Here is a 21196-nt window from a genome sequence, read left to right as displayed (position 1 = left end):
ACCAGATCATCTCCTCTGTCATCTCGTAACCAACTTGAGGCTGACTTGCTTAAAAGGCTCAGGGAGGGGAAAAAGTTTTTCCCTGAGAAAACGTCTGTGAATCTGCAACTGTGGCTTCTGCCCTCTCGAACAAGTCAGAACCTGGTTAAAGTTCACAGGCTGGAAGATTCTCCCCCTTTCTCTAAACTCCCCATCGGAGGGAGACGCGGCTTCCCCTCGCAGCTGGTCATAAATGGAGCCCAGACTCTGGACCTCTGCTTCCACAAGGTATTGTTAGGTCAGCAGAGCCATCAATTAGGCTGTCTGAAGTTTTATCACCAGCACAGCAGTAATGGTGCTGGCCAGAAAGACCTCTGCTCTTCGGCAACTCCTGCAGTTTAAGCCTGTAAAGTTAGGGGTCATTTAGAGGTCAGTGCCAGCTGGGGGCGGCCTTTCCAGTCTAAGCTGGGACACCCAGGGCAGGGATAAGGTAACTGCCAGCCATAAACCCAGCCACCTTTCAACCCACTAGAAAGACGGAGCCTCAGGTACACATGGTTGATATTAGAGCCCAAGAAACGTTTTCAAATCAGGTGGTGGCTGAATCACAGGAATGTAAAGGAGAAGCAGTTATTTCGTCTAGAAGCCTGGATCTAATTTTGTTGGAAATCCAAAAATAAGTGCCTACTTCATGTTACTTTAATGTTTAATAATGCCCATCAAATATTCATGTACAAACAGAGTAAGATGATAAGAAATCTCCTTTATTTCTCCAAATTTAATAAAAACAAAACAATTTTCTACTATTTGCGAGTTACCCCTGTCCCTGCACATTTAATGACGTGCCTTCTGCACACACTTGAGCTGAGGCACAGGATTCACTGGCTGTGCATTCTGCGGGGCCAGGGGCAGACACAGAGGGAGGGAGGTGCCTAGCATATAGCTAGCTGTTCCTTAAAAATATACCCATTTATAACATTTCCCAGTACTTCCAGTTTCAGATCTTAAGTGCAGGGGGACTTAATGATTAATGAGTTGGCATGGGGTCACAGGCAGGAACTGAAAACTCATTCTTCGAAACCGGCCAGGAAAATTCTAGTGCGTGTTGGCAGCTCTGCGTTCCTACGGAGTTGAAGGCCCTTCTGCGGAGGACAGCAGCCCGCACTCCTTTATGCCTCCTGCGAGGGCTCTCATGGGAATACAATTAGACTGGAGAATAACAGCTGCTAGAAAACCAAAGGAGTCTTTTGCACATGGGTTTTATCTGGCAAACAATGAACTTCTTTATTACTTAAGAAAGTATAGCTCCGTTGTCAAAAATGTCACACCCCGTCAAATCTGGGGAAGAAAGTGACAGGTTATGAGAGGTGAAAACAAAAGGAGAGTGGAAACTGAGTATTTATTCCCACCCAGCGCCCTGAATGTTGCTTAGGTCACCAAGCCTTCCAGAAGTGTCCCTCAAATCCGAGAAGGAACTTGATCACCTACTCTTTCCCCTGCTGCTTTTCCTGGGACCAAGGAGGCCTGACCTGAGGTTTCCATCCCCCAGAACTCTTTCCATCGGCTCAGGTTAAGACCAACTGAGATGCTCAGGAGAAACCTTTCCTCTGCTTCTTGAAGTTTCTAATGGAGGATACACATGGCAGAAGCGTTACCTCTTTTTATGTGCTACTAATCTCGGTTTTGTTTTTTTCCGATAGGCCAACTCTTTAGGTAAAATGAATTGCTATCTTTTCCCTTTTTAATTTCACCCTTTTACTCTCTTATTATTTACATCTGGAGGTTGTTCCCTTATTTATGTCTCTCTCTCCGGTTCCCCCAAACACTCCCTTCCTCACGGAGCTGCAAGGCATCATGGTCCTCAGTTCTCAGCAGGAGAACTCCACACTGTCTTCAAACAAATAATTACGGGGAAGGTTAGAGGTTCACTCAAAGGTCATTTCTTTGGATACTCATCAGAATGTTTACATTAGTAAAAACGGGGTCCGCTCAAAAGGTTGTTCAATGGGGGATCCACAACAATGCAGAACATTAGAAAAGCATTCTGTGTGCTCACAGGTCTCTATAGACGCGCTGAACTTGGAAATGCCACTCCAGGACTACATTTTCAACTAGTTACCATGGCATGGACTGGATGTTCACTAGCAGTTATGGCGATGGCCTTTCTGTGCCCAGTTCTACTAAACAAATATGCAGCGAAGCCTCCGAAGGTTTTCACTAGATCCTTTTACAAAGGGTCAGAGAGATTTTGCTTTTTTCGCTAGGGCTCCATTTGGCCTCTCTGAATTGTTGTTCTCAAACAATGTTTGTGATCCACAGTGCTATATCTTGCCAGATTCCTGATTCTACCACATTCTTTCAAATCAAGCAGAATTTTTAAAACATATGGGCCCCCATTTTCCAGAAATCTCTTAACACAACTCCTGCCAACTGTCAACTCCCCTGATCTTGGGATATCTTATCAACACCATATATGTTATGATTAAAATGAACAATTAATGAGTTGACTGTAACAACACTTTAACAGTAAAAAATGAAATTACCCCCCTGTACTGATGATCCCAGGCCACTCCTAGAAAACACACCCATGTACATAAAATAAAGCCATTTAATTATAGATTGAAAAACATAAAACGAAGAATAATTTTTCTTTCTTTAATATTAAGTAATGTGAAATTTCCAAATATGGTCTTTCCCCCAAATTATATGACATGAAATTTTTTTCCACTTACTCTGATCTATATTTTAAAATGAAGTTATTCAGTGTTCAAGCAGTAAACAGAATATCAAGTTTTGATTCTACTTAAAATTTGAATAGTCTAAGTTGAAAATTGACTGATCTTCAATCTTCCAAGGTCCAAGCGCCACTCATATGGAAAAATGCAACTCACTGGTTCAAAGACAAAAGACGTCTTAAAAAGTCTCAAAAGGTTTCTTGGATATTAAATGGGTCTTACAAAATAACATTTTGATGAGTTAAGTGTAAATGAATCAGACACATATGGATTAAGTTATCCTTGAATTTCACACGGGTTTAAAAAATAAGGGGAAAAGAGGGTGTTGGCAAAAACATTTTGGACTTTGCCAAACCCAAAACATTTGAAAAATTGCTGAAGACATCCAACTAACCAAAATGCAGCAAGCTGCACCCAACTTTAATGAAAACCCCCACAAGTTATTTCCAATCCAAAGACTGTTAGGTTTTTCATCTGTATCTGATATTAAAAAAATTCTCTAAGTTGTAATGTCATCCGAGAAAGATTTTGAAGTTGAGGATATACTTTTCTATTGGTACAGACTATTTAACCTGAAATCACAAAGTCTTCTTAGACATTAAACAGCTCTTCAAGACATCCTGAGGTTTGTATGACTTACATGTAAAATGTGCCACATAAGATAAATGCCATAAATAAAATGTGCCAGTAAGCCTAATGCCTTATCCAGATTTCACTGAAATTTTTTTTTTTATTAGCCTCATTGTGACTTTTTTAAGGGCTAGAGATAATTCCATTAGTGACTCCTTAGGGAATGGGTACCCTCAAGTGTACTAGTTCCATTGATTTGTATTGAACACAAAGTTAGTATCCAGGCTCACACAAAAGCTCTAGAGAGTATCTCCTAAGATTATTTCTCACTAAAGTTTACTAAAATAGAAAATACATTAGTATGTGTGATCCTTAAAAATGATATACTTAGATGGTTGGCTTAAAAGTAACTTAATTATAGAAATAAACTCTATTACTTTCCAAGAATCATGGGGCCTTTCTGAGTCAACTTTGCGTGAACAAAGTATATGTTAAAAAGAATAAACCTGAGGTAGCAAAATATCATGAAATCTCATCTTGTTGTCTTGTTGGCAAGGTGTCTTCTGGAGACCCCTCCCACATCCCCACCTTAACAAGCCCCCGCCTCCACAAAAGAGCCAAACTTTTCTGCAACTGAATTCTGACCATCGTGATTTTCTTTTAAAGGGTTTTCACTCCAAAGCATATTTCAGAGTGACACAAGTAGGCTTAGGTGTCATTCCTGATTGTTGGCTGACTCCTTTTCCTTTCTTTTCCCCCTTCTTTTAAAATGGCTGATAAATCCCTCTTTCTGGTTCGCTAACTTTATGCCACGCCTGGTAACCCACTCCTTTCGGCAGTGCTCCTTTTGTTAGACAGTGCAGGCTTCTGTGGCGCCACCTGGAAAGATGCTAGCCATGAACTCTCTGAGGAAGACTCAGGAATCCCTGGAACTGAAACTTCTGCATGGGCTGGTCAAGGAAGGGGGCTGAATTGCTGAAGAGGAATCAGATCAGTTTGGAAGAGGTGTTGTAGGCAGCTTGGTGACTGGGGATCTGTTAAAAAATGGAAAACCTCTGTTCCTCCACTTGCCCTAGCCAGAGGACTCATCAGATAAGGTGCTTATCCACAAAGCTTGCTACTAGTTGGTGTCTGCTACGATGAAGCTTCAACCGTAGCAAGTCAGTTATCAAGTTTCTTCATTTTTCCTTAGTTCACAAAGAAAGCAAGTCTCTTTCTGTGCTGTGGATATGGCTAAGCATGGGGTTTTCTCAGTGAGATGCATTTAAAAGTTTGAATCAGTGAGTTAAGCAGGTTTAGTGCCTTTGAATGTGTACTCGGACATACGAATGACTGAGTCACGTCTTAAACACAAGATTTCCATGGGTCGCCAGCCCGTGGGTGTTTTCTTGCCAACAGCTGTGAGCAAAGTAAGGTAAAAGAATGAGATTCATGGGCTACTCAGGGACACATTCATGATTCATAATTAATTTCCCTGTGATACAGCTTAATTTATAATTTGATAGATGCTACATTGGTCTACAGCTCTAGAAACACCATGAAGTGATACTTAACACATTTACAATGTGAAAACATGATATTCATCTGGAATCACACACCTTTTGTAGCTTTATGCATACACCTTGAGCAGTGAAATGTTTCTGCTGACATGAAAGGCTCCGGGCAAAATGATCCCTTTCTTAGCCGTGTCACCTTAGGCAAGTCCATGTTAACTTCCAAGCCTCAGTTTGATTCTTATCTGTAAATCTGGGCCCAGACTGTTTTGAGGATTAAGGGAGATATTGCATGTAAAATCCCTGTGCCTTGGTACCTGGCACTTAGTAAGGGCTCGTTAAATGTCAGCTTACACTCAAAATGCATCTATCTAGTGTCCCCTCCTAAAGAGCTCTGCTCTCTTACGGGTAATAATTACCACTAGATGGGTGACTATTCAACAAATCCACGCTGAGTTGATAAGACAGTAACCTGTTGTATCCCTGCAGGTGGCATGTGTCCATGTAGTGGGGTCTTTCCAGAGATTTCAGCTAGTCCAAGCGTAGAATGCCATGATGGGGATTTTGGACATTGGAGTGGGAATCTGCTGGGGGGCGGGTGGTAGTGGGGCGAGCTGTTTTACAATCACTCTCTTAATCGTTCTCTAGATCCTCACAACTCTTGTTCCATGAACAAGCCACATCAACCCCACCTCAGCCTTGTTAGAACTGCAGAAATACAGCTATCCCCACCCTGGCACTACTGAATCTGAATCAGTATTTTAACAGATTTCCAGGTGACCTATGCACATTTAAGTCTGAGAGGTCCTGCTCTTGATCACATACTAAATAGAAGATCCAGTACTCTGCCTATGAATAGAAACTTGCAAAAAGATCTAGTTGTAATCAAGAACCTTAGCCGTGAAAACGCACATACTGTTCTCTTTACTTATCTCAGATCTAAACACTCCTTTAATCACTTGCCTTGGGCAACAAACAATGTATAATAATTTAATTCATTTTCCTCCGTCAGCACCTCCTAAAGGAAAAGTTGGGCCAATGAAGAGCTTTTGTGGAAACTGTTCTCTCTCAGGAATGGATAGGAAGAAAAGGGTAGATTTTTATTTTTTATTTTATGTAACTTTGCACTGTTTGAGTTTTTAATATGAATTATGATTCTTTTTATAATTAAAAAATTTTTTTAAGTGACCTGGAGGATTTGGCATCTTATTTGATTAAGGCTTATATGGCCAACAGTAGAGACTTTTTAATAAAAGTAGTTGAGAAATTCTTCTAGATAGGGAATTACCTTTTATTTTCTTTATAATACTGAGCAGCAATAAACACTATTCCATAAGTATAATCACACTCGATGGCACGTAACAAAACATCCCAGCAGGTTATGATTTTGAAGCACAGTTACTCTTCCAGAATGCTATCAGATTATTCATATATGGCTATTTATCATGCACTATAAAAGAGATCTTTCAAAGCTACTTGAAAGCAAGGGAGGAGAAAACACGCAAACTTCCTTAGCTGTTCATATCTAGGATCTATCCTCTTCAAGATAAAATGCTAAGTCAATAGATGTAAGTTGTAGTATATTACCTCATCCTGTACATGATTTACTGAAGATGGCAAGCAACTAGAAACTGAATTACTTTGGAAGTTTTACTACTGACTGAAAACTCCAGATCTGTATACCTATACCCCTAATAGTGTTTCTGAAAACAATTCTTTGCAGACACGGAAGATACATCTACAACTTTATTCAGCTCTATCAGCATACAAAGCAGGAGTAATCATTTTCAAAATTACCAATTATCAAGTACCTGTTCATCTACCTGAACACTCACGGCCTAAGCTCTGAAAAATCAACCAGTCACTTGACAATCAGTTACACACATTTTAGCCAATTCTTATCATGTTCCTAGCCATTTACTAATTCAGGAGGAGATCCCGACAAATCTAGTGTCTCTTTAGCTTTCACGATCACCTTTGATTGGAGTATTAATTCTCTATCCTACTTCTCAGTGGAAACCACCTCAGCATTAACTTGCCAAAAATGCACCAAGCTGTTTAGCAATTACGTCTTAGCCACGTTCAAGGAGATCAAGGTGCACTCGCATGCCCCGTGCTATGGGTATCTCTCTGATTAGCTTGTCATCTGCTCGGAAGAAGATGTAGGCCGAGTCTCGCATACAGTCTAGCAGGCCAGCTGTTAGCTGCCTGTCAAGCCCTCAAGTGGACAAGTAGTCCAGGAGCAAAAATGTCACTCCTTTGATCTGGCAAGGAGCAGCTGCTGATTTATAGAGTAGGACTTTGTTCTTCCGTTCTATTTTACTTTCTTTCCTAAGGCAGAACCACAAAATCCAGGAGGAAAAAAAAAAGTGCCGTCCCCAGCAACATCAACAAGCTCTGACAACTGCAACAGGGCTTTTCTTGGCCCGAACAAAGCTCTCAGGCATCTCCTTTGACGCTCACCTTTCCCCCACCACTTCCCCCCCCCGCCGCCATTTTTTGCAGTGCGGTAGTTATTGTTTAATTCAGCTTCTGTAAATGGAATGGACTGTGGCCAGCAAGCCTGGGGCATAAACACACCTGTATGAAAGGAGCCTTATTGTAGCAACCATCTACAAGCAAGCTCGCATGAACCGCACGTTCCCGAGCTCAGAAAGAATGCTCCATTTTTCCCGACAGCAAATTTTACCCTAAGTGAGTTTCTACTTTTGGTGCCACCAACCTATGATGACCACATTTGAACTGTTTCCTCTTCAAGGGCACGATACTTTTTAAGTCCAAGAGAAAAGGGGGTTCGAATTTTTAAATCTGTGAGCAAATAGATCCATCAAAAATGTTTATTCACAGTCTATAATATCCACCATTAAGCCCCGAATTAAACAGCATCCAGAAAGGTTTCTGCAAACGCAGTATCAAAGATGCCATCACGGTGATTTCGTTACCACTGATTTATACTGACACAGGCTTCGCTGAGTAATATATAAGGACGAAAAATCAACAATGAAATCTCCATAAGCCATATGCATTGCCTTGCTAGGAATTAAACTGGTTTCAAATGCATGATCCTGTTCTCAGTGGATACATCTGTCATGGCAGAGATGCCCTGTCAACCAAGTAGAACATGAAACAACATGGCCTTGAGATAAACTGTGAGAAGTCATTAGCCACATGCATGTATGTGTATGTGCGTGTGTGGATGCGTGTGTATACACACACACACACACACCCCCCAGGCAATAAACTTTGCCAGAGATTAACAGCTAGCTAAGTTTTCTGTGCTCCTGCTGGAAGGAAGGGTGAGAGAGAGTTAGCAACTCTAAGATACTGGGACATATGACCACACAGGCCAAGGACAGGAATTTTGTGGGTGGCAGGGATGCTGAAAACACAGGAGAAAGAACGACAGCTAAAAAGCCTTGCTTTTCCGTCACGAGGCTGTGCTCTGGTGTTTGTTCCCTTCTCCCCTTTCTCACTTTCCAGGGCAAACAGAGAACTCAAGCTCACTTCTGGCTTTGTCCTCTGCTCCCCTGGGGCCGGTCAGCGACCACGCTGCACCCGCCTCCCTGGTGTTCCGAGAACGCTCCTAGCGGATGCTGTCTCTGGGTGTAAGAGTATCTGAGTGAGAAATGGGGCCCTGGAGGGGACGGTTAGGGGCTGGGAGGGCAGGCAAGGTACAGACGAGCAGGGATTATGTTAAGGCCTCTTCACACCCTTTTTCAGTCCAAAAAAATTTAGAATGAAAACTTTTTAAGGTCCGCAGTAACCTGGACATGTCACACGCTGAGAAATCGTCCACATTCTACACCTAACAAAAGACAAGCTTAATGACAGAATATGACAGGTCATATCTAATAAGAAATTATAGATGATGTCTAAATATATAATTATATGACTCTCTTGTTGTCCATACATATATTTAAAATCTCAAATATGCAATTCAGGCCTTTAAAGATTGTTTCTCTTCACAGCCACAGAAACGAACTGAAAAATCACAACTGGAGAATACATAATAATTACAAATCAACACAGCCCACACTCAGGAAATAAGTCAGTTAGAGATGTCAAATGGAGGTTAATCACCAAGTTCTTGGAGGAGGGAAGTTGAACCAGATTAAAAGAGTACAGACGACTGGGAACAAGGAAGCAACGCAGTGGCTTGTGCAAAGATACCAAGGCTGACCAGCGCCCGTTTTGTGCAAGGGAGGATGCGGGGACTGAATTCAGCCAGGCTCTTGGTTTTGTCTGGAAGACATGGCTACAGTTAACAGACAAGTTGGTGGAGGGGCTTCTGTTTTTCCAAGTTTATTGAGATATAATTGATAGATAACATTGTGTAAGTTTAAGGTATACAAGGTGTTGATTTGACACATTTATGTATTACAAACTGATCACCACTATGGCACTAGCTAACACCTCTATCACATCACATAATTACCATTTCTTTTTTGTGATGAGAACCTTTAAGATCTATTCTCCTAGCAACTTTTAAGTACATAATACAGTACTGTTAACTTTCCTCACCATGCTGTGCAAGAGATTCCTAGAACTTGTTAACTGTCTCACTGGAAATGTGTATCCTTTGACCAACACCTCCCCCTTTCCCCTACCCAGCTGGAAGTTCTTGAGTGAAAATTTGAACCCCTGAAATTCCTAAAGAGTGGAATGATAAAATATGGCGCTTGAGGAAGATCTATCCTAAGAGCTACGTACGAGTTGGTGAGAAGCTAGCAGCTGAAGGTGGAACGCTATTATAATCCAAGCAGAAGGAGGAAATCCAGGAAGCTCAGATTAAGGTGGTAGTAATATAAAAGAAGTGGGACATGTGGCTTGGAGAACAGCTGGTGAATCGTGCTTAGAGGGCAAAGAAGAGCCGCAAATAAAAAAGATACTCAGAGGATGAACCCAAGAGTTTGTGTTTGGTCTGGTATACAGCTGATGAAGATCGGAAGTAAAAAAGGAATTCCTATTTGTTGTGGTGAAGAGAGGCAACCCCAACTTTCTAGATGATACTTTCAAGTTGTCAGTGGGACTTTCAGTCTGAAAAGCTAGGCAGGCCACTCAAGGTATGGGACGAAAAAAGAGTGAATGGTTAAAAGGAAGCGACTTAAAGTTCAAACCCCTTTAATCTTTTCAAAACTCCAAAACTACATGGATATTCCAGACTGTGACAACAAGTACAATAAACTGCCTAACTACTTCCAAAAATTACTTCCTCTTCATCCAGCCTCCAGATTTTACAAAGTCCCTTATCTAATAATGGCTGGCCAAGTCAATTGTCAGTAAAAACCTTTATTTCTATTCGGTCCCGTTTGCTTTCTCTTTTAATTCTAAAATAATCTGTGTGAGGATTTAGAGGCTGATGGCAATAACATATCCGGCGCACTGTGTACGGCTACACAAGTTGTGTTCCGGTTCATCCTCAGTGGAATTGACTAAAGAATTTTAAAAATTGGATAAAAATATAGGAAAAAAATTTTTTATCAGAAAAAAATAGGAAAAATATAGAGGCGACTGAATGTTTTTAAGCTATAGGATAAAACAATCAAGGGCGGGTTTTCTCCAGGTAGTGACAACTAATTTAGGAGAGAACTGATGGGGAAAAGTGTTACATTGAAAAGGGACTCCATTAGGTGTGATGGCTTCCAAATTGTGTCCTCCTTTCAAACCATATTTTTCTTTTTAAATGGGCTTTTAAAGTGAAAAATATAGCACTTCACCCAAAATGGTGTGGAAACAAATGGTTCTCAAGTCTCTATTCTTCAACTCTGGCCAAACCACCCCACCACCAGCAATCCAAAGCCACTTGGTGGCTGGAGGGAAGGTGCTATGCATGTGAATGTCCCCGTGGCCCTTTCATTTGTCGGTGGGGCTCCTTTTACTGAAGCAGCAGGGGAGACTTCAGAGGCCAGCCCGGCTTGCCAGAAGTGTTGGGGTGGGCCAGCCTCTTAGCCTTCTTCTAAGGCTCCTGCTGCTTTAAAAGAAAGGATGTGGCAGAAGACACACGCAGAAGGTGGCAACATTCTTAGGGCCCTTTATCAATACTACTGCTTTCTTTAAGTTGTAGCTTGGTCTCTTGTTTGAGAGGCTGAGATTTTAGCACTTTTAAAGGGAACCATAAGTGAGAAATCTCCTAGGTGTTAAGCTTTAGAGTGGCTCCAACCCAAAATACGAGAAGAATAAATGAGATTAAAGCACAGAAAATCAAGTAATATTAAGAAAAAGATCCAACAAACAAAATATCATAAATATGCATATATGTTACAGTCTTTCTGTTTAAACCAAATGCTATTTAACCAGTTTAGACTGGCATCTCGTACAGGTGCCAAAGGGAAAAAAATCCAAAGATCTAAAAAATTTTTAAGTTACTTTAAATAAACTAGAGTTCTCACAGCTATACATTTAACAATCATCTTTAAAAATTACTATGAAAACATATCTCATTATGTCAAGAAGAAAAAAAAACTATTCGTAAACACACGTCTTAATATCCTCACATTTACGATGTTCAAACATCAAAGACCAAGTTCCAAATAAAATTTCTTGACTGCCTTTTCTTAATAACAAATTAAACATCTTTTACTTTGACTTGACAGGCGGGTAGCATTCTGTAGCTTCTCTAGAGATGTTACATGCAGTCTTTCCAATGTGACGGTATTACTACCCACAAAATTTTTAGCATCATCCCGTAATCATAAAAAGACATAAAATTTATCTTTATAAATCATGAGAGACTGAGCAAACCAGCAGTTATACCCCACCTGCTTTAGTCCTTAAATATTTTAGCTTTAGAGGGTTAGTTAGTGGATACTCCCTCCCCGATTTGTAGAGAAATAAAGATTCTTTGATTCTGACATTCCACACAGAGCTAGAGTCTCCGACAGACAAAGAAGCAAACACTCTGGATTGCCGCTTGAAAGACTTCTTCGTGCGTATTCGTAACTCACATCTATTGGAATTTCCTAAAGTGGCTTAACTTATCCGTTAGAACTAGGAATGATGGCATTTGAATTCTCTCTGTTTTCACAGTAAAGACAAAGTAACATCATCATCTATCAAAAGATAATTTAATTTAGAAATTGGTTTCACAGCTTTATAGTAAGGTACATATTAACAAAAAGGCAACTAGCAAGTATAAAGTTAATATGCTAAGTAACTGGGAACACACTCTTTTTTCTGTCTGTAATGGCCTTTCTCCCACAGCTATCTGGTCCACATACCCTTCAAAATTCTTATCAGAGAACATCTCTTTGAGGTAATTTTCCTGACTCCACAGGCTGAGAAAGAAACTTGTGCAGGAGCACTTAGCTCACAGGCCCGTCACAGCCTTTATTCAGAACCATAATCACAGTTTACTTGTCCAGCTTCCCACCAGGTAACCCTAGACAGTAGGGCCACATCTTGATTCTATGGTATTGAAACTGTGTCAGGCATATAGTACATCCTCAATAAAACGTATGGTGAATGAATAACTAAACGACTGAATGAAAATAGGGTTCCTTTATCTTGAAATAATGTAGAAGTGAGAATGGAAGGATTTTGTTGTCCTTATTTGGCAAGTGGCTGAATAGCTGAATCTTGGATGAAATGGTTTTCCTTACAATGGGGCAGAGCTAAGATGGGAAATAACTCTGGCTTCCTGGCTCTGTGTAGTTATCTCAGAAACAACTATGGACACAGACTAGAGGCGTTTGTTTAAAGGTGCGCATCCATCTGGGCATTAGAGATGCCAGGCAAGGCTGGAGTACAGGGGTGAAGGAAGAGAAGAGAAGGACTGGCCTTGGCAGAAAGTGGGCATCGGACTTTTCTAGGCTGGGGAACATGCGATGTGGTTACATGGGGGCCTGATAAGTCCAGTTGACTGTAGACGAGAGAACAAGCTGAGAGTAACAGGAACCGAGGTCAATGAAGTAGTATGGTGCGTCTGTGCTCTGGGACCAAGGAATAGTGAGTCAGAAATGAAAGGGGAAGATTTGTGAGATGGAGAAAGGAAAGGAGAATAGAAAACCTTCTTTAAAAAAACTTTTTTCCTTATTGTATCTTTCTAAAGAAGCTTTTCCCCCAAATTGTGCTCTGAAACCCACTGGTTTCAATAGGAGTTTCTCTGAAGTAAAGGTGGGAGGTCAAAGTGCAGCAGGGAAACGACACGAAGTGGAACAAAGTCAAGGCACATTCTTTGCTGCAGGTGATGTCGCAGCCTTGAATAGGTTAAAACGGGTTGCGAATCTCTAAGAAGGGATGATGGTACAAACCAATTCTTAACTTTAGTCATTACGATTGTGAGGGGCACTGGGGTTCCAAGGATTTGACAAACATGAAACAGTATTTTGGTTTTTTCACCGAAATTGTATTTTAAAACCGTTTATCAGTTTGAAAATAGGATTTCCATGTTCTTATTTCCCCAAGTCAGACTCAGAGATGGAGGACCATCTGGAGGGCTCTTGTTTTAGATCTTATCTGTCCATAACCCCATCTCTCGAGATTATTATAAAACCTGACTACTCCATTGCCCTTTGACCCCCTAAAATCTGTGGGCTGAAACTGTTCTTTAGAACTTCTCTGTCTCAAAGGTAGTTGGATCATTGGGATGACTGAGGCCGGGCTGTTTTCTCTAACCTTTCCCTTTTCCCGCTTTTCTCCTATTTTCCCACTCAATGAAATATTAAAAAAAAAAAAAAAAATACCATCACTGGGTATTGTGCTACTTGTGAATAAAATTACTACTTCAAAAATGATTCAGAAACTGGGGACTTATCTTAAATCTAAGAGAATTTATTTTTTTGGCCACACCCTCTGCATCTTTCATTAATCAGAACTGAGACTGAGCTGCGGCCATCTAACTTAGCATGGCTATTACACACATTAGAGACTTCCCTGTACGGAGGGCGGGAGATGGTGAGCAGAGAGAGACAGAGGCAGAGACAAGGTGGTAGGGGCAGTGGGTTGTTAAGGGGAGGAGGCAATGAGAGGGAGAAGGAGAAAAAAAGAGGAAGGCTGCTCCGGAGAAGGTCCATCAGTGCACGTCCAGTGCCCCTCCCCTTCCCCTCCCCTATTCTACTTTCTTGTTTACAGAGTGTACAAGTACAAAATCAGCTCTTACTTATAACTGTGTTAAACATCACCTGCCTGCCCTCTGAACCTCGCTGTCCCAGGATGAGGTCAGCCCGGTGAAGGGCTCGGGTTCTATAAGCAATCCTGTCATTCAGGCTAACAGCAGTGATTCACTCACAGGAGGCAAAAATGACTCAATTGTTGGGCTTATTGACTCCAGGGAGCGCAGCTACTCTGTCATTACCATGGAGTGCAAACACCCTGAGCTCTGTTTTGGTCCACTTAAAATTACTATTTGCTGTGAAGGATTGGCAAAGCAATTCTTAAAATGATGGGGGTGAAAGTCAGGCGAGCGCCATTATGGGCTTTTGCTTCTGTTTAAGCCGGAGTAAGCAGTACAGGACTCGTTCCGAGCCTGACCCACTTATTTAACCTTTTGTTCACTTTGCTGTATTAACATATATTAACTGGCTATCTAAGCCCTGGGGGAGGATAACAACCTCATGACCAAATTACGGTTCCATTTACATGGGTAACCTCTCCTTGGGTGGAAATTAAACCCCAACAGAAATACATCGTCGGTCCGGACAGAATTGAGGAGAGATACCCCCAAACCAATGCCAAACGCCAGTTCTGCAAAGACCACAGCAACCACGGAGCGGTCAGGTAAATTATACACTAGGGGAACTATTGGAAAAACCAAATAAATTTAATTAAATAAGTTACAAAATTATTTTCCCGTCTCTTATCTACTCCCCTTGGTTAATATCCACGACATACTGATGCTGCATAATTGCTCTTACGGAATGAATGCTGCAGCTCAGAGCCATAATGAGCTGCCTCTGCACAAAGGCAGCAAAAGTGGTTTCCCTACAGACTTATCTTCTCAATTATTTATACTCGCAACACTTTCACATAATGGCAGTTTTAAAATCAAACAAACAAAGCAAACCGTACAATAAAGGAAGGAGACAAGAAGGTGCAGGGACCTTTCCTTTCTTTTTTGAACACCAGAAGGGAGAGGCAGGCCACAGAGAGTCAGCTGAATTCGGTTCCTCGAAAAGTCTCAGGGGCCTTGCGGCCAGATGACATCAAAGCATCTGAGTTTGCCACCTTGGTGGAGGGTTAGACACGCTCTGCATACCTGCCTTGCTTTTAATCAGTCATATCCAAATATATAAAGGAGGGCAAGCTTAATTTTTTTCCTTTCACAAGTTTGCCTTTGGAAATTCCTAACCAGAAGACTTGACCCTTACCCCCGACTCCTGAAAAAAAAAAAAGGTGCTAAATGTCAAATGATGTCACTGTCAAAATGATGTCACTGTAAACAGAAAATGTCTGTGTGTGTCACAGTGGTCCCCAGGCTGCAGGGCCAGCCAGTTTTATGGTGCTTGTTTCCACTGTCCACACCTGCCTTTGGTTAATCACTCAAGAACTTATAGACAAAGGAGAAAAGGCTACCTTGTAGTTCTACTACATACAGATACACAAAATAAGATAGAGTCTATTTAAACGCTACAGTAAAATTATAATGCTATTTCTAATACTTAATTTTGGAATCTCTTTGAAATGATCTGTTACTGTTGCCATCAAGTTCCAACTTATTTTGTTCCTAGCACCCCGCTTAGTCACTGGTTCAGAGTAGATGCTCAAGAAATGTTAGGGGTAAAATGTAATCATGTCTAAACTGATTCTTAAATCGTTCAGCCAAAATTAAGTGTACATGTACATGTGTACAGGTAAAGTATATAAACAGATACAGTGTGTGTGTGCTTATATATATATGGAAGACAGGAAGTACTGTGTACACATACAGGGAGAGAGAAAGTAGGCCACTGTGCAAAACGTAGCAACTGATGAATCTAGATGAAGAATTGTCCAATTCATGCAAATTTTCTATAGATTTTAAAGTTTTTTAGATTTAAATGTTGGGAGAATTTTTTTTTTAAATCCACTTTTCACTCTTCAAAAACAGTGGGTTTTCTACACGAATGAAAAATATTCCTGGGAGGGGGAAAAACCGAAAAAAATGCTCCTGGGAGAGTTCCACCTTTGTGCACATTTTAGAAAAAATATAAAAGCCTAGATAATACCAAAAAAAAAGTTATTTTTCCAAGTTAATCTACAGATGTGGTTGAAGAGCTTATCCTTTAAGAAATTAAAAATCAGACATACATTTGGATCTCCATAAAATGTACATTTCATATAAGATTTTCCATTAAACAAGCACGGGTTCCAGCCTTTAGGAGGTAGTAACCATCTTTACTTAAAGAGTTATCCTCATCAAGTAATGGCCACTCATATGTCTGTGACTGAAGATATTCACCATCCATGCCAGTGAAACACAGTTTTTATATCACCCACCAGCCAGTTCCAAAGAATAAAATGTTAAAGCAACAACTTCTTTAAAATCCTGCAGGGAATGATTATAATGACACAGTAAAAATAAGAATTTAAAAAACCTCAAAATTTGTCTCTTGCAACATGCCTGTATGCACACACACTGACCCTATACACACACACATGCACGCACACACACATATACATACACTTGTTTTTCATTAACCTACCTTGTACCTTATAAGTTTAAATCTCTCTTAATTTGATCACAGTTAAAAAAAAAATTAAGATTTTTTTTCCCAAGCACACAGGTACTACTGTGAAAGGTCAGAAGGAAAAAGCAGACCATGCTGAAAGGAAATCAGACCGTGATCCCTAACCTGCCTGAGGACAGGGTCATGGGGGGCAAGCAGCTGGGGCTGGGTTGGGATCCGCCATCTTGTTTTGCTCCACCCCCAGGAACTGAATGACCCGAATGTCATACTGTGGCCACACGCTGCTACTTACCCCTCCTCATGGCCATCAAGAGCTGGGAACGAACCACATTTTGTTTGCTATTTCCTCTCTTCCCGCTGCTCTTACCTCCAAGATCAAACCGTTTGGTGGAGTGGTAGGAACTGAGAGGCTGTGGACCCAATTCTATTTACCAATGCAAAATGACACCCTACTGTTTGGCTTTCCAGTGGCACTAGCCACCTTGAACACCGAAAATGATCTTTCTAGGTGTGTATGTGTGGTTATGAGTTGGACAAAAGATAAAGGATAAAGGGCAATACATGGAGAATGAAGATGATGGTCAGAAAACTCTTGTGTGAGAAGACTCAAAACACGTTCTTGCTGTAGGCAAATATAAATCTGAGTGAACTTTGACAGTGTTGTAAATATATCCTAAATTGTGAAGAACACCTTTTTCAAAGACACTAATGCAGTAACTAATATTCGATGAATCATTATGTGAAAGATTAGTTACACATTGAGGTGTAGAAGGGAGTTGGGTAGTTTTTATGTTTTCAACCATGGGCAAGTTCAGGAGGGAAGTCTCAGATTTTGTGAACGGACTCCAGTTCATCTGAAATGCACTTTCTTTGGCAGTCAAAACCGATTTAAAGGTCAGTAGATTATGGGTGAATGTGAATTGGTTTGGAGAGTAAAACCAAAAGCTGACTGGCGTGAGAGGGTGTGACTTTCATCCCTCTGAGGGACGCCAGCCACTGATGGGAACAGAAGTTGCTATCAGTGGCTTGAGGGCAGTAATATTAAAGGGCCCTCAATTCCCAAACGTTACAGATTTGCAAGAAATCTTAACCTCGATTTTTTGCAGCTTTCCTCAACCGCAGTAACAGAGTCTCTCTGAGTAGACCAGCCAATTAACCAAGCATTTAAAAAAAAACCCCACAAATCTATAGCAATAGCTTTGCAGGACAGAAAGAAAGATGTGTGAAGTAAACACTTAATCGTGGTTGTAAATGCTCTGATTCAGGATGTCTAAGAGCTAAAGAAGCTGAAACAGGCTATGGTTGAAAAAACTAATTAAAAAAAAAAATCAGAAGAAAGGACATATTTCTCTCCTTTCCTGTAAGTATCCTGTATATTTGCTTTTATGTTGTGGTTCACGGTGACCAGCCTTCTGCTTACCCTTGACTGGTGGCAGATCTGATAAGGCATTGGCACAAATATGTTGAGCCTGGTTTACAAATTGTTTTGCAACTTCCTTTCCCAGATAAACATTATCCAAGTACAACTTCTGGAAAAAAAAAAGTTGTGTTTACTTGTCCTAGGCTTAAGGATTTTTTTTCCCTCTAAATGTTCCCTCAGGATGCTGGCTTGCAACCTAGAAAAAGCTTGGATTTCAGCTTCAGTCTCCAAGGTATTCTACTGTTCAGCCGGGGCCGTATGCGGGGAGGGAGGCTCTCCACCTTGCTGATTTAATTAACAGGATTCTTCTCATTATTATGGGGATTTAGTTTCTTCTTGCCTTTCAGTGTTTGGGAAACACTGATTTATGTTTTATATTTAAAGGAAAATTTATTGTTCTTTGACAGCTGAGGCTCGGTAAATTTCTGGCATCGAAGGGACCCCAGGGAGGTGTCACAGTGGCCCTGCCCTGCCCACCTCTACACTGTCATCTCAAGGGCACCCCTCCAGAAGTGAGAAGACCGTCAGCTGTTCAGTGCCCTCCCCGCTCCTCCTCCTCCTGATAATTATGCCAGCAGGGGTTGGCCTGTTCCTATTTACGAATGGTGGTATTAGTAGGTTGATCAGTAAGTGTGAATCACTGATTCATTTAAGTGAAGCAAGCAGTCCATGAATCTTTGGACTGGATCTAATCTCTTGATTAAATGGAGCTCATTGAATTAAGTGGTAGATGGTGCTGTACTTACTATGATGACCACGGCTGAACCAAAAGTCAGGGTACCCTTTCTAAATCAGATAATATTTATTTATTACATATAAAAATACATTTGAAGTTAGAACTCTAGAAAATCTGACATGGATGGTCACCAAGATTCGACTGGATCATCATTCTTCTAAACTACACAGTCCATCAAATTCTGATTTGGAGAAAAAGTAAAACATTTAGTGAAAACTCTGGAAGACTCAGCAAATTTATATTTTAGGTGAAAGATTTCAAGTGTCAGTTAAGGGCCATAATTTAAATATAATCGAAATCTTTTCTAGGAGGGTTTCAAAATTCACCTTCATTCATATTGTTACAATTAACATCTATCAAACTAGGCACTAAACTTGCATACAAGTGTCTTTTTATTTAATTCTCACAAAAACCTACTGAAGCAGGCACTATTATTAGCATTCGCATTCTCTGGTTAGGAAACTGAGATTCGGCAAAATCCAATAATATAGCTAAGGTCACACTGTTAGTAAGTGGCAAAGGTGGGACTCAAATCCAGTCCCTCCTGACTTAATATGGTCTACATGGATACATTATGCTGCCTCCGGGGTTTATATAATGATACTGAAAAGAAGCTGTTACAGGCTGCACTGTGCCCCTGACCCCATTTATATGCTGAACCCCCAATCCCCAGTACCTCTGAACATAACTGCATTTGGAGATAAGGTCTTTAAAGAGGTGAGTTAAAATGAAGCCATTAGGGCGGGACCCTAAATCATGTGACCTGTGTCCTTATCAAAAGAGGAAGAGGCACCAAGGATGCAGGTGTGCCAAGGAAAAACCATGTGAGGAAAGGTGAGAAGGCAGCATCAACAAGACAAGGGAGAGGCCGTTGAAGAGACCAAGCCGGACGACACCTTGATCTTGGACTTCCAGGATCCAAAACTGTGAGAAAATACGTTTCTGTTGTGTAAGCCACCCCGTGTGTGGTTTTCTATTAGGGCAGCCCCAGCAGGCCACTGCAGAAGGTGACATGGAAACAAGAGCCGGAGGAAAAGCAGAAACCAAATTTCTGACTTGAAAAATGGTCACTTCCTCTCTCACCGCTGGAGACACCCTACCCTTGGTGGTATCGGCTCCTGTCACCCTTCCATACACACTGTGACTAGCTCTTATTTTCCACTGCTGAGTGAGTGACCGTGGTAGAGTGGTCAATGGGATGGCTAACGTGCCTGGGACAGAGTTAGGAGATGGAAGCCATTTTGTGAGACAGTGTTAAACCATCAGAGAAGGGAAAAGGAAGAGGGCTGGTGAAACATGTGGAGATGGCTTCTGGAGTTATCTAAAGGACCTGCCTGCATGTAGCCCCTGACCCGAACACAACTGGGGGCTAGCAAATTAGGAATATTGAGGGTTACTTTTCCTGCCTTCTCAGGAGACGTCAGCGGCTCAAACAAGTGGTCCGACTGGTGGAGAAAAAAATACCCTAAAATAAGCTTTCACTCTAAACCTGATTCAACAGGTCCAAGCTAATTTTCTCATTCATCAGTTATGCAGGATTATATGAGAGTGGTTCTTTTAAAATCTGAATTATCTTTTTTTTATTCAGGCTGTCTCTCAAGAGCCCCAAATTCAGAACATAGCTCTGTCCTAAAAATTCAGGCTTCTTGAGTTTTCTCACAAAGGAAATCCTCAACAGATTTTTATCTTCAACTATACTCTAGGGAAACACTTGGGTGAAATGTCACCTGGGGCCACCAAATCATCATCACACTGAACATAGCCTGAAAGAGTTTCAGGTCAATGGAAGAAGGAAGCAAGAGAACACTCGAAGAAAATGAACACGATGGCAAGAAGTCCATGCTGTAGATGTGGACTGGACTTCTGTACACACGGGGGAGAGTTTCATGACAGAAGACTCTCCCTGGCTATTCCATCTCTGCCTTATCTACAAGGAACCCCATTTCCATTCTCCACATGGTAAAATCTCCCTCCAAACAGTCTCCTGCCTCTCCTGTTTCATATCCTTCCTCTTATTAATAGTCGTTGACTGCTTATAGAAATCTTGAAGATACAAGTCTTAATCCCAGTGAACAAAGTTTTATTCCATGTCTGCTGCCGACTTGGCAGTGCACCGAGGGCCTTATGGGGAGGCACACAAAAGAAGAACTTGTATGACAGGCCACATTTGCCAAGTGAAAAAAGCACTGGATTTGGAATCAATTTCATGCCCTAAGGATCTCCTAATTTAATTGGAGAAACAAGACATGTGCCTATCCATCAACCTGTTACATTTTATGTGGTGAGAGAAACTGCACCGCTTACTGGGGTGTTAGAGGCCTGGGTTTGAATCCCAACTACATCACTTTGTGGTTTTGGACAAGTTCTTTAACTTTTCTGTGTCTAATCTCTGCAAAATGAGAATAAATTATATGACTGTCCTTAAAGAACTGCCTTGAAGATACAATGTACTGGAAAAGCATCAGAACATCATTTGAGAATTACCTACCCCCCCCCTCAAATTTTAAGTCATTCTAAAATAAATTTCCAAAGTTTACAATCCTCCAAACACTGGAAGGCATACACAGATGAAAAGATTGACTCTTACTCTCAGAAAACTTAGATTTAGCAGTATAGAGAGGACCCTGCTGCAAGATGGAGTCTCGGTGGCTGCAGAGTGG

At 41.1% G+C, this 21196-nt stretch overlaps 1 protein-coding gene across 5 annotated transcripts in view; it reads right to left on the bottom strand.

The window, feature by feature from the left end:
• The window catches only part of MEIS2 (Meis homeobox 2), a 195054-nt gene that overhangs the window by 5817 nt on the left and 168041 nt on the right, over window positions 1-21196 (bottom strand). The gene's annotated exons all lie outside the window — the stretch shown is intronic.

The sequence above is a fragment of the Camelus dromedarius genome, chromosome 5, assembly GCF_036321535.1.
Source record: "Camelus dromedarius isolate mCamDro1 chromosome 5, mCamDro1.pat, whole genome shotgun sequence".
Lineage (NCBI taxonomy): Eukaryota > Metazoa > Chordata > Mammalia > Artiodactyla > Camelidae > Camelus > Camelus dromedarius.
This window is presented reverse-complemented; position numbering and strand designations above follow the sequence as displayed.